Source organism: Salminus brasiliensis, chromosome 20, assembly GCF_030463535.1.
Source record: "Salminus brasiliensis chromosome 20, fSalBra1.hap2, whole genome shotgun sequence".
Lineage (NCBI taxonomy): Eukaryota > Metazoa > Chordata > Actinopteri > Characiformes > Bryconidae > Salminus > Salminus brasiliensis.
In genome coordinates this window covers 32,462,126-32,474,893 of record NC_132897.1, presented here as the reverse complement: position 1 = coordinate 32,474,893, position 12,768 = coordinate 32,462,126, and the positions used below count along the sequence as shown (strand labels likewise).

The 12,768-nt window shown below is 44.6% G+C and overlaps 1 protein-coding gene across 13 annotated transcripts in view; it reads left to right on the top strand.

Moving 5' to 3' along the window:
* Positions 1 to 12,768, top strand: part of arvcfb (ARVCF delta catenin family member b) — a 225,530-nt gene that overhangs the window by 18,057 nt on the left and 194,705 nt on the right. For 9 of the 13 annotated variants that reach the window (XM_072665133.1, XM_072665135.1, XM_072665141.1 and 6 more), the window contains one exon: positions 11,030 to 11,154. The exons of the other annotated variants lie outside the window; for them this stretch is intronic. The gene's annotated coding sequence lies outside the window, so the exon portion shown is untranslated. The remainder of the gene's footprint in view (positions 1 to 11,029; positions 11,155 to 12,768) is intronic. 13 annotated transcript variants of the gene reach the window in all.

Sequence of the window (12,768 nt, the reverse complement as noted above, 5' to 3'; positions counted from 1 at the left end):
TGAGGCCAGCAGACGGTGTCCACACTTGTGAATGGACGTCCTTGCTCTGCAGTAGTGAGCTTTGTCGGAGCTCGTGACTATGTGTCCGAGTACAGCGGTGGCCCTGGGGAATGACTGGAGAGTGCGGGGCTGTAAGCGATCTCTTCTGTTGCTGTGTTAACCGTTAAACACTGGCTGTGGTGAGTCTTCAGCCCTCGAGCTGTTATGACCGTAACCCTTGATGTAAAGTGCAGGCTAAAGTAATTGGACACTGATATAATTTGAGTTCTTGCACTTCCATTTAGGAATTTTCTTTGCAAAAATGGAAACCTGTAGTGATTTAACATGGTCTATGCTGGCCTATAAAGAGCTGAGTTCTTGAAGACTTGGGGTTTTCACCCCAAAGGAGAAAGATCCAACCAAATATGATCCTACTTTGTTTCTCCTGCCTCATGTTTGACCTTTCTTTGAGGATTTAACGTGGTTTACTTAAGGTTGCAGTTAATTCCCAGGATCACTTTGAGTTTCAGCTAGTAAATCTGTAATGCCCTGTCTGATGGATGATGGGTTTCCCTTGAAAAGTCTCAAGACTGCTCCTGAGCACCAAATCTGCCTCAGAAGTGTACATCAGTGTCTGACTGTCATTTACCTATACCAAATCACCTCTGACATTGTTACCCTGCTTTACACTGTGGCAGTACCTTCAAGGGTACCATCCCAGAGGTGGTTTGGTACCCTTGAAGATACTGCCACAGAGAAAAGCAGGGTACCCTCCCAGATATGCCTGTATACCCTCTGATTTTACCCCAGGCATCTTTCATCTGTCTGTCTGTCTGCCCCTTTTAATCTAATCAATCTAATCTGTTCCAATCCAACCTAATCAGATGTATTTCTCAGATGCTGTCCAATCAAATTTGTGTCTGAACTAATCTGGTCATTTTCGATCTGAACTAATCCATCTGCCTGTAGTCTAATGTAGTCTAATGTATCAATCATATGGGATCTAATCAGTTTGATCAATCCAGTTTATCATATCTGTGATTTGATCTGATCTAATCTAATCCAGTTTATTTTATTTGCCTAATCTGATCTATTACGTCTGATCTGGTCGAATATTTATATATATATATATATATACACACATTTTAAAGCTTAGATATTTTAGCTGATTATCAGACTCTGGAGGTGGTGCATGTTATCAAGCCAAATGTCACCTTAATTAATATTAATCTTTCATTATTTAGATATTTGCTCTGCATCATTTTATGTAGCACCAGCTGTCGTGGTTGAGGGACGCAGACTGCAGACCTTGTGGAATCAGCTTCAGCCCTTTAGTGTGGTTTGTCCCCGAGCCAAAATAACAAACCGTCACTGTCCAGTTACCCAAGAAAGTGGTGCCTGTATTAGCACCAGAATAAAGCTACAAATAACATTTAGAGCCCCGCGTTAGCAGGCACTCCGCTCAGCGCTGTGACAGGAGGTCATAGAACAGAGATATATCCCCTCATGCTCTGGATGCTGCCGTTCGCTCCCACGCACTGTGTGGCAAACCCCCAGGCCTGTGTATGGATAAATTACTTCGGTCACCGGTGAAGGAACCGGTAGGGGAGATGCTTGAAAGTGAAAAATAATAGAGAAACTGGTCGAGCCACGCAGTTCTCCGCCAGCACACCGGCTTTTATATGGAGTAGACAGGCGAAGACTAGCAGATGTCTCCTCTGACACATGTGAATTCAGCCACTGCTGTTGATGCAGCATCGCTAGATAGCCATTGTGCTTGGAGGACAGCTCGACTGCCCAGTTAGCTCCAACGTCACGGTAGGAGTGATGTGGAGAGGAAGTGCAGTCGACCCACCCCTGGTCATCAATAGCCCAGTGCTTTTACTGTTGAGCCACCGCCGAGCCCCTTATACATAAGTATACAGCTTTCAGCTGTCGTTCCCATTCCCGTAATACAGCGTAGATTCAGCGACAGTCGTGACTGTGATTTCAGTGTTGATTCAGGACTGAACAGATACAGCTCTCTAAACAGGCACAGATAGTACCATCACATTACCCCCCCCCCCCCTCCCCTCCCCTCACTAAAAACCCCTCGCCCTGACTCAGGCAAAGCCCTCGTCTTCTGTATTGAGCGCTTTATCATCAGATGCGTTACACCCTGTCAATCTCGCACTAACCGAGATGGGAAGATTCGACAGTGAGTGTCATGGAGGAGCTGAGCTTTCGGATGATGTTACCCCGTCAATACTGAGGCTGCGGGTTGAAAGAGTGGAACAGGAGCCTGCTGACAAACAAACCCTGAGTCTAGGATTCCAGGATGAATTCAGGAGTCCTGTGTTTGGTCGAACCACAACAAGTACACAGAACTGCTTCACCACCTTTAGTTGTTGTAGTGTAGTTGCACCTTGAACGGTACACTGTTGGACTTCCAAAACCTTGAGTTCATGCTTTTGATGGACCCGTTATTTCTTTTTACCTTGGTAGAGAAAAAAGTACCATGTAAAAGTGGTTCTAGATCTCTAACTTTAAACCATAATAGAACCAACATACACAACCATATCAGAATATTTTAACCACCCCTGGTTTGGTCAAAATGAACTTTTGTCCATTCTATATATAATTCCTGGTCTGTAATACTCAGGGAGTATTCGGGCGGTGGGTCGTTCTCAGCACTGCAGGGACACTGACTGACGTGATGGTGGCGTGTTAGTAGTGTGTGTTGTGCTGGAGTGCACGAGTGGAGCTGACACAGCAATGCTGCTGGAGTTTTTAAACACCTCTGCATCACTGCTGGACTGTAATTACAATCATTATCCACATATACATTTGGCCATATGGTGGGGCTAGAACTAGAGCTCAGCAGGTAATACCAAACTGTACTTTTTCCAGGTGGTAGATGGAGATTATCCATTGCGTCCTCTGCTGTAGTCAGTTTTTAGTGGGCTGAAATGGTCAGAACTGAAGTTCTCCAAGGGTTCTTGAGTAAAGGCAGTGGTTCTAGGTAACTATAATCTCTCAAAGATTCATTTATATGCTTAAATGGGTCTTTGCCTGGTTTAAGGGTTCTTCATGTTGGATAGCACCAAATGTATGTTTGTTGGAGTGAACCTGTAGAGCTCCTCTAGTTCACCTCATTAGCATGTTGGGCCTGTATTGGGCCTGTATCGGCATGTTGGGCCTGTTCTAATTCTATGTGCTAATGTAATCAGTAAAGTACAGTAATTGATTTCAGGGGCGGTTTCAGAGCTGAACGATGAATCATGCCTCATTAAGAGACGTGTTTATGATGTGTTAATGGGCTGATGGGCCCATTATTATGGCACTGAGCGTGAACCATTGCTTCAGGGGCAGGGGGGTGTTGTCTTTCTCACCAATTAAGTCTGCATGTCTAGTTGTTGGCACTCATCCATGGCCTCACCGTCATTTTTGCAATGTGAAGGATTATCAGAACGGAAGAATCAGTCAGGACCAGGAGCTGCAGTGGGTATTTTTGTGGTTTTTGTAGTTCCCAGTAGAGACGTTTCTGGCAGCAGCAGCATGTCAAGGAAATTGAAATAATGACTTATGTTCTAGAAATGTTGATGTAACTTCCTGAAAATGTGACTCACTATCTTAAAATACCGACGTATGATCTCAAACTTGAAGTAGTATCTCAGAATAGCGAGGTTTTGCCGTGCCGTTTTGAATGGCATGGTTGGAAAATGGTTAAATTTAGTGAAGGCAGTGGTTCTGTAGAGAAGCCTGGCAACCCGAGTAGCCATGTGGATGCTTAAAAGTTCTTAGCTTGGTTAAATAGTTCTTCCACAATTATCGTGAGTCAAATAACCCCCTTTTTATTACTATATACAGTGGGTAAAAAAAAAGTATTTAGTCAGTCACCAATTGTGCAAGTTCTCCCACATCATAGGTAGACTCAACTATGAGAGACAAAATGAGAAAAACAATTCTGAAAATCACATTGTCTGATTTTTAAAGAATTTATTTGCAAATAATGGTGGAAAATAAGTATTTGGTCACCTACAAACAAGCAAGATTTCTGGCTGTCACAGACCTGTAACCTCTTTTTAAGAGGCTTCTCTGTCCTCCACTCATTACCTGTATTAATGGCACCTGTTTGAACTCGTTAACAGTATAAAAGACACCTGCCCACAACCTCAAACAGTCACACTCCAAACTCCACTATGGTGAAGACCAAAGAGCTGTCGAAGGACACCAGAAACAAAAGACCAGCACCAGGCTGGGAAGACTGAATCTGCAATAGGCAAGCAGCTTGGTGTGAAGAAATCTACTGTGGGAACAACAATCAGAAAATGGGAGACCTACAAGACCACTGTTAATCTCCCTCCATCAGGGGCTCCACGCAAGATCTCAGCCCGTGGGGTCAAAATGATCACAAGAACGGTGAGCAAAAATCCCACAACCACACGGGGGGACCTAGTGAATGACCTGCAAAGTCATTGGGACCAAAAGTTGGGACCAACGTTACAAAGGCTACCGTCAGTAACACACTACTAAAACATCACTGCTCTAGAGGAGATCTGCATGGAGGAATGGACCAACATACCAGCAACGGTGTGTGCCAACCTTGTGAAGACTTAGAGAAAACGTTTGACCTCTGTCATTGCCAACAAAGGATATATAACATTATTGATATATATAAGTATTGAGATGAACTTTTGTTATTGACCAAATACTTATTTTCCACCATTATTTGCAAATAAATTCTTTAAAAATCAGACAATGTGATTTTCAGAATTTTTTTTCTCATTTTGTCTCTCATAGTTGAGGTCTACCTATGATGTCAATTACAGGCCTCTCATCTTTTTAAGTGGGAGAACTTGCACAATTGGTGACTGACTAAATACTTTTTTTCCCCACTGTAGATTTTTTCTGTTGAATATCTTAAAATAATGCCTTATTTTCTGAATAAGCTCTAATAAGCTTGAAAGATCCAGCTGTACTGGTTGAGTAACTGCACATGAAAATATAAAATTTGCCACAATGCAGAAACACGTGCCTAGTAACACAGCTTTTATCTGGTGTTTAAAATTCATATTTTTTAGAGCACTGGGAGAAAAAAAAAACAGCCTAGTTCAAAAAGAAAAAGTGCTTATGAAGCAATTTCACATTCAGGGACATGTCTCTGTGTAAAAAAGCTACTAGACTTCGGCGTCTGGCCTTTAAACAAGCTGCTGAGACTCAGCTATTGGTTTCATTTCTACCTGGCAGGGATGAACTAGTAGTAGTGTGTAGGTGATGCTGGAAAATCTGATTATGACTGCCTCATTAAAAACCTATATGGTTCTCTTCCTCAGCCTCCTCCTCTTTTCAAAAGAACATCCTGAAGGAAAAGTCAAAGCCATGAACGCTTCTCCTCAATCAGAACTCCTCCTTTTCATCCCTCAGATCATCTTCCTCGTAATCTCCGCCGCTGACCTCTTTGTGAAGCGAGAGAGGGCGGTGACGTACGGCGCGGTTTTCGATTCGAGCTTCGTTTACATCTCTCCCATCACGGCTTTAATAACGTCCGCCCTGTCGCCGCCGTTCCCGTGCAGCTTCGGGGATGGCAAACATTTTCTCTGCGTGACCTTTTCCTTCCCGACTCTCTCGACCGGTCAGCGCATAGCCGTCCCCTGCATGCTCTTCTTTCTGTTTTTTCTTCTCGATATGCAGGAAGTGGATCAGAAAGTAATTAAAGTATTTGACAAGTGACGCGACCCCAATTACCTCCCGCTGTAGTGGTGGGGACACCGAGATGAGAAGGACATGTGCAGCTAGATCGTCTTTTTGGGGAGTAATGGAACCGATCTGGAGCTTTCCTGGAGGTGATTCCAAGTCCCTGGATTGAAGGTTTGGAATTGTTGTGGAAGTATGATGTTTATTAGACCTCAAGGTCACTGGAATAGCATGGTAGGCCTGCTATAGTATGGCATATATAAGTATTAATGTCTCCATGTTTCGTCAGCTGCTAACAACAGCACGTGATCGCCACCGGGTTTGGGAATTTAGCATTGGGAGTGCTGGCATTGCTAATGGGCATTTGGCTACTCACTTGACTAAGTGCTCTGATTGAAAATGTATTCTTTGCTACTTTTTTTAAAATACCAATAACTTGGAGTCTCGCTTATATCACATCATATTATATTAGATTACATTGCGATTTCTTGGCCATATCGTCCTGCCCTACAGCTTTCTCAGCTTTCAGCCAGAGAAAACGTCCGTGAGGGATGAAAAGCAACAGAGAGGGTGGAATTAAAAAGGGTTCCTCATCCCTCACCCTGGAGAAAATCCCACCAGTCTCCGCTCCAGCAGCCCGTCCGTGTGTCCTTTGATCCTCCATGTTTTTTTTCCCTGGGCTTCCAGCAGCTTGATTCAAGCTTCTGTACTGTTTGACCTGGTCAGCTTTTTATTTGTCAAGCTGCTTCAGACTGTTTCCAGCAAGCCAGAACCTCATCTTTTCATGACATGTCGAGCCGCAGCCCAAAGGTAGGCCTACATTAGCCGTCATGGGATTTCATGCTCATGGATAATCAGGGGCTTTGCCCTAATGGATTTTCCAGAGAATACTATTTAAAAAAATAATAAAAAATAGACTTAAGGGGCTCATATCGTCCGTGCTGTTCGGGTTCCATATATGGAAACTGTGCTGCAAAAACAAGCCTGATTTGAATATGCTGTTTTCTGACAGGATGTCATTTTTATATATATATATATATATATATATATATATATATATATATATATATATATATATATATATATATATATATATATATTATATTACATTACATGACCATTACTAGTCAGCTAACATGAATGCCTGATCACTGTGGGCCTGGTAGGCAGTTGGACAAGTGCAGTGGGGTGCAGACTGTCTGTGTGATGGTCCGTCTGTGGGGATCTGTTGCCTGTTCTCATTAGATGTTCAGTGTGTGCGGAGGACTCGCTGTGTTAGTGGAGTGGATAGTGGGACGTCCCAGGGGACCGGTTCCACAAACTAAACTGTCTTCTGTGTACACACACACTAACACACACTCCAGATCACTCCTTCTGCTTCTCCTCCTGCTTGCGTCTCTACTTAGGATCGATTCTGGGCTGCATTGCCAAATTATGCTCCAATAAAGTATGGTTCTGGCTGTGTTGGTGTACTGTTGCCATGTTTTAGCATTGCTTATTTGCTGTATACCCATACAACGACTGTGAGGACTATGTACTAGTACTATACCTACTAGATGTTTATAGGCTACCTGTGACATTTAGCCTGTCAAGCCTCTATTAGCTTGAACCCAGGCCACTAGTCCTGGGAGAGTGAAGGCTAGCAGGTGTGTCCTCCAAGTCCCATAAAGCTCCACCACTTCTTATTAAACACCGGGCAGAACAGTACATACACTAGATAACAGATGCCTACACTGTCTAGCCTCGTGCTGAGGGATCGTAGGAGAGGAAGGGCCCATCCAGGTGTTCGCTTGGGCCGTGTACCAACACAGGGCAAATGACCTCGACTACTGCACCCTTTCTAACGACCCAGGCCTTCAGTTGCTCTCTCGGAACCATTGAAAAGCTTTGTCCGTAGTGGACGACGCTCTGGAGCTCTGGCTGTCCGTGCCCTGGGGTTTAAAGCTCCCAGCATTGGGCCGTGGAACAGTGGACCTGTGTTCTGTGGAGCGCATGGATCCAGCTCCATCCAGAACCTCTGGGTTGAGTCTGAGTGGCAGGACTAATCATTTTCTACCCGTACCTAACTTCAGCTAAAGGTTTTTTGAGGCTGCATTCAGATCCACACAGCAGGTTCCATGTTTAAACCTCTAGGGAAGAGCCTTCTCAGAAGAGTAGAAGCTGCAAAGGGGGACAAACTCTCAGATTATACCCTTGATTTGTTTTGAAGAAGAAGAACTGCTGGAAGGCAAGGTGTCTACAGACGGTTTCCTCCTGAGGTTACTCTGTATGCTGGTGAATTTTCTTGGTGATGGTGTTTGGTTGAGATTTCAGCAGAGTTTAAGGTCTTCCACCAATATCAGTGCTGTAAGAGGAGCTCGAATGGCCGACCCTTGGTTTCTTTTAGTTTGTAAGTTTGTTTAGTATTTTTTTTTTTTCTTGCTTTTCCTCCCTTTTCACTCTTGCCAGCTCCCACGAGTGTGTCTTTTTAGGCGATTAAATTTTTCATGGGCAGCCTTTTTTATTTTTTCTTTCATTTTTTTTTTTCCCGGACAGAGATTAAGCCTATTTTTGGACTTTAATCACACTGTCGCCTGGGAGCCTCCCTTTCAAAGTTATTTTAATTCATGACTACCCTTAAGCACAGTGTTAACATTTGGCTACATGAAAAGATGCTGAGGGTATGTGTGTGTGTGTGGCAAAAACATGGTACACAGCAATGTGTGCATAGAAATGTTAGGGTTCATTCTCTCAGGTCATTTTTTTTTTTTTTTTTTTAAATGATCCCTTATAGCTCATGTACATATGATTAGATTCTGTTGATGTCTATTGATTCTGTTGAGGGTTTCGGTTTAGGCTCCGGCTCATATTTAATTGAGTTCACCAACTAAGCGCAAGTCTGATCGTAGCCTCCATCAGTTTGAAGTCTAATTCTACGGTCTTCCGTTTTCGCCAGTCGAGGATGGAGATCACAGACCTCAGTCACAGATTTACAGCACAACACAGACCACAAGCCTGTTTGGTACTGCGATATCTCGCTGCTCGGTAATTCCGAAGCCTAGTGGGTAGTGATGGGTGGTAATACCGACAGTAGGCTAGCACACAAACGCTCTTGAAGTTGTGAATGAACTAGTCTACACAATGTGCCTGAAGAAAACCGTCAAAAACACTCAATTTAAGCACAATTGGAGCCTTGGTTAGCTTGAACACGGCCTGTGCTAACTTATACGAGCCTAGGTAGCCGGCTGCGAGTCCAAACGCCGTGAGCTTTTATGGTTTTTATGTCTGATTTGCCATCACACAGAGTTACCTTGCAAAACTACCATTCAAGAACCCGAGGACCCAGAGAGTTTGTGTATTAGATGTTTGAGATGTATGCCTCCAGCCTTCTGTACTTGCTGATGCGTCCAGCTCAAGTCCAGAAGATCGCACATCGCTTCCAAAATCACTTTAGTTCAATACAAATTAAGTGCAAAGTACACGAGCAACACCCTAGCAACCACCTAAAACCACCATAGCAGCCACCTAACTCCACCACCTTAGATATTGTATAAACCACTTAGCAACAGTCTGGCAAAGAAATCGTCTAGCAACACCCACAGTCTGCGTTCATATTTGGGAGGGTGGCTCCAGGTGCTCCGTTGTCCTCCCACATGCCAAAAACACACATGACAAGTAACTCTGATCCCTGCGCCAGTGCGTTCTTCCCATGTCCATGTGAGATCCAGGCCCTGAACCTACCCGGAATCATTTGGCGCAATACTGGAATACCCCCTAGACAGGACACCAGTCCACTGCAGGGTAAAACACACACCCACTCCTAGGGGCAATATAACATAACATGTATTGGGGGTACTCCTGTCTTATCCTCAGTGATTCCAAGTAGGCTCCGGAACCACTGTAACCCTTTACCGGGAATTACAGTAATTACAATTACAATAATTCAGTGTATGCCTGTAAGCCTGGGTGGTAAACAGAACCATCAAGACCATCCTCTCTCCACACACTCTCCTCCATGCCTCTTCTTCCCTTCTCTGTATTTAGCTTCCGCACTGTCTCTCGTGACACAAAGGAAATTTTAAAGGACACCCAATTAGTGGCGCGTCCAAGGCTGTTTTCCACCCGGACCCCGGCCAACCCCTCCGTGGGGACGTATTCACTCGGCAGCGCTGAGGTCATTTGATCTGGAGGAAAAGGGTGATTAGTGAATACGGCCAATTCAGAGCTTTTCCTCTGTGGTAATTTAGCCACAGCGCTTCTTTGGGAGAGTGGAGCTATAAGAGGCGCCTTGTGTCGCACTTGCTTTCTCTCCATCCCGCGTCCCCTCTGACTTTTTTTTTTTTTTTTTTTTTTTTTTTTAAACTCCCGGTTGGGGGACAGACTGTCCGTAAGGCCAACAAAAAGATCCCTTAGAGGAGCAGCCCTCTCGTGGTTTAGCACTGAAAGGGAATTTTCCAGTAACGGAGCTCAGAATTAGCCGTCCACGTGTGCCGGACTTGAAGCGTGTCATTTCTTATTTTTGCTTTAATTTGATTTGCCTTCTGTCGGAGGTCCTATTCTCCCTCGTCGCCGGCAACTGATGATCCACTGTGTATGTCCCAATGTCCTGACACTGTATTAAAAAAAAATGAGAGAGAGAGAGAGAGAGAGAGAGAGAGAGAGAGAGAGAGGGGGGGGATTAATGGGGATACTGAAAGGAGTTCATTATAGCAAGGATGGAACTGTACACGCTGTCCTTCGAGACATGCACAAGTATTCCTGCCAGTCAACACTCCAGAGCGACCTACAGTTTGATTATGAAACCCTGTACGTCGTCGCCGTCGTCGAGCAGTACGTCTCCCCTTTGTGTTCGTCCTCTGCCGCAATTACAGCTCCTTCATGCCGTGCCCTTCCTTCGCCAGTCCGCTTCCTGTGTAAATTACATCATCTTCAAAGCTATGGAAGAGGCGTTCTTAATGAGCAGCTCTTGATGTCAAAACATCCTGTTCCGCCATGTAAGCGGCAGCGGAGTTCAAGAGAACACCAAACGAGACCCCAAGTGTACAGGCTTGGTAGCATGAACCAAACCCAAGCCAAATCAGGTTTCCAGGTTCGGGTTCCAGGTTTGCGGATAAGGGCGTCTGCCAGATGCTGTAAATGGAATCGGCGGGAGTCGTTGGCTGGCTGTCTTTTGATGCTGTCTAGTGGGTCTTTTAAGGCCAAAGGTTCAAAAACACATCGTCAGAACATCGTCGCAGTAACGTGAAATAAAAATAACTGGTTCAGAACACCACACCGTCACGCAAAAAAAGTACACATGAGTGAACGCCACACTGAAAGGCTGAGGTCTTAAAACCTGGTTGGTCCTAAAGTGTTCTTTTTAACATGATGCTGTACTTTCTCTACGTTTTTGCAGGCAGTGAAGCATAAGAGCAGTCCGAGCTGGCCTGCAGTCTTTCAGTGACCATTCAGTGACCTCTGCTGTACACACCACAGCTTGGAGACCCGGAGACAGGAGGCCTGTGCTTTGGCAGCAAATGGGTATGATGACAATACCAGTGTTTCAGTACCCTTATGATGTCTGATGATGCTCCATTGGTCAAACACAAGAGTGTACTTCTAAATAAATGTGCCTGACCTTGACATTTGTAGCTGTTAGCTGACGCGAATATCCATAGCGACTTGCATGTCAGTCATGTTACATAGGTGGGAAAATGTAGAGTTAGGAGTCTAGGTGGAGTTCCACTGTTACATTCTTCTGGGGGGCTTTTCTTCAGTTTAGCCTCGGGCCGCTTTCTCCATCTGTAGGAAATGACGCACACCAGCAACAGCACTCTGTTGAAAATCTAGCCCACAGAGCGGTCACCCATTAGCGACGTGCTCGCGAACCCACCGACCCAAACACCCATAACTCAGACTGCATTACACCATGTTGAGCAAATCCTTTGGGGTGTGCGAGTTATTCACAGCTCACCCAACACTGAGCGACTCAACCTTTCATAATGCCGCTTGACGGCTGCCATGCGCTTATTATACTGCGTTATATCTTGACGGCAGTCGGATGGCGACAGACCCAGATGCTGTGCGTTTTAGCCAAGCAGTGACCGAACATTCTTCCACCATCAGCGATGACTGCAGCAGACCTCTGCAATCGGCAAGAGTTTGGTTTTTCCATTTTGGACATGATTCTACTAGCTTTTGCTAGCCAATCCCAGAGCAGGATTTTTTGGGCTTTTCCTAGGCGAGGCTAGTAGGATTCTCCTACTCAGTCCCAGTGCAGGATATTGGATTCTTCTAGGCTGTCATAGCTCAAGATTTGAGATTCTGTCTGGATCTGGTTTTGCTGTCTGGATTTGGGAGTCTGCTAGTCGACCAAAGCTCAGGATTTCGGAGTCTTCTAGTTAATCGTCTAATTAAGAAGGATTTGACATCTACAGCAAATGGTAGGTCTCAATAATTTGCCAATTGTAGCACAACAGGCAGGAGTGTGTGTGTGTGTGTGTGTGTGTGTGTGTATATATACTGTAAGCCAGCCTTGGACTAGAGCTTACGAGGAGGCCGGACTCTACAAGGCACTCCTTGTGTAAGTAGTGAGATGTCTGAATACAGTTGGTGGTAAAAAGCCTGACTTTTTAATAATCTACTTATGTTCTCACACACTGACGTTTTAACCACTGCTCGAACTTTCGGCCTTTATGGAAATCTTAAATCCCTCGTTTTATTTATTTATTTTTCACCCAGTTCTACTGCTTTCAGTGATTCTTTAAAAAGTGGCTCTTGACTTGGTTATTTAAGGACTCCTCGCAACCCTTAGCTCTGTTTTATGAGACCGTAAAAGACATGGCCACACTGTATGGCTGCCTATATATTAATGTCACGGCCGTCTATTAATGTCAGGCCGTCTGTAGGAGGCTTTGCGGAAGTGCCAAAAGAGGTCTTTATCTCTGCAGGTTATTGCTTGAGCAAGGAGCTTCAAATGAATCCTCTTCACTGCTTTTATTTATTATTTTTTCTGAGTTATGGTTTTCAGTCTGTGGTGGTTGATTACCGGTGTCCATAAGTGTGCTGAGAAACTGTAGCCTCTTAGTGATCACTGCTGAAGAATGGGGATGGACGATCCATCTGCAGCACCATTTGGTTTCAGCACTGTTTGGC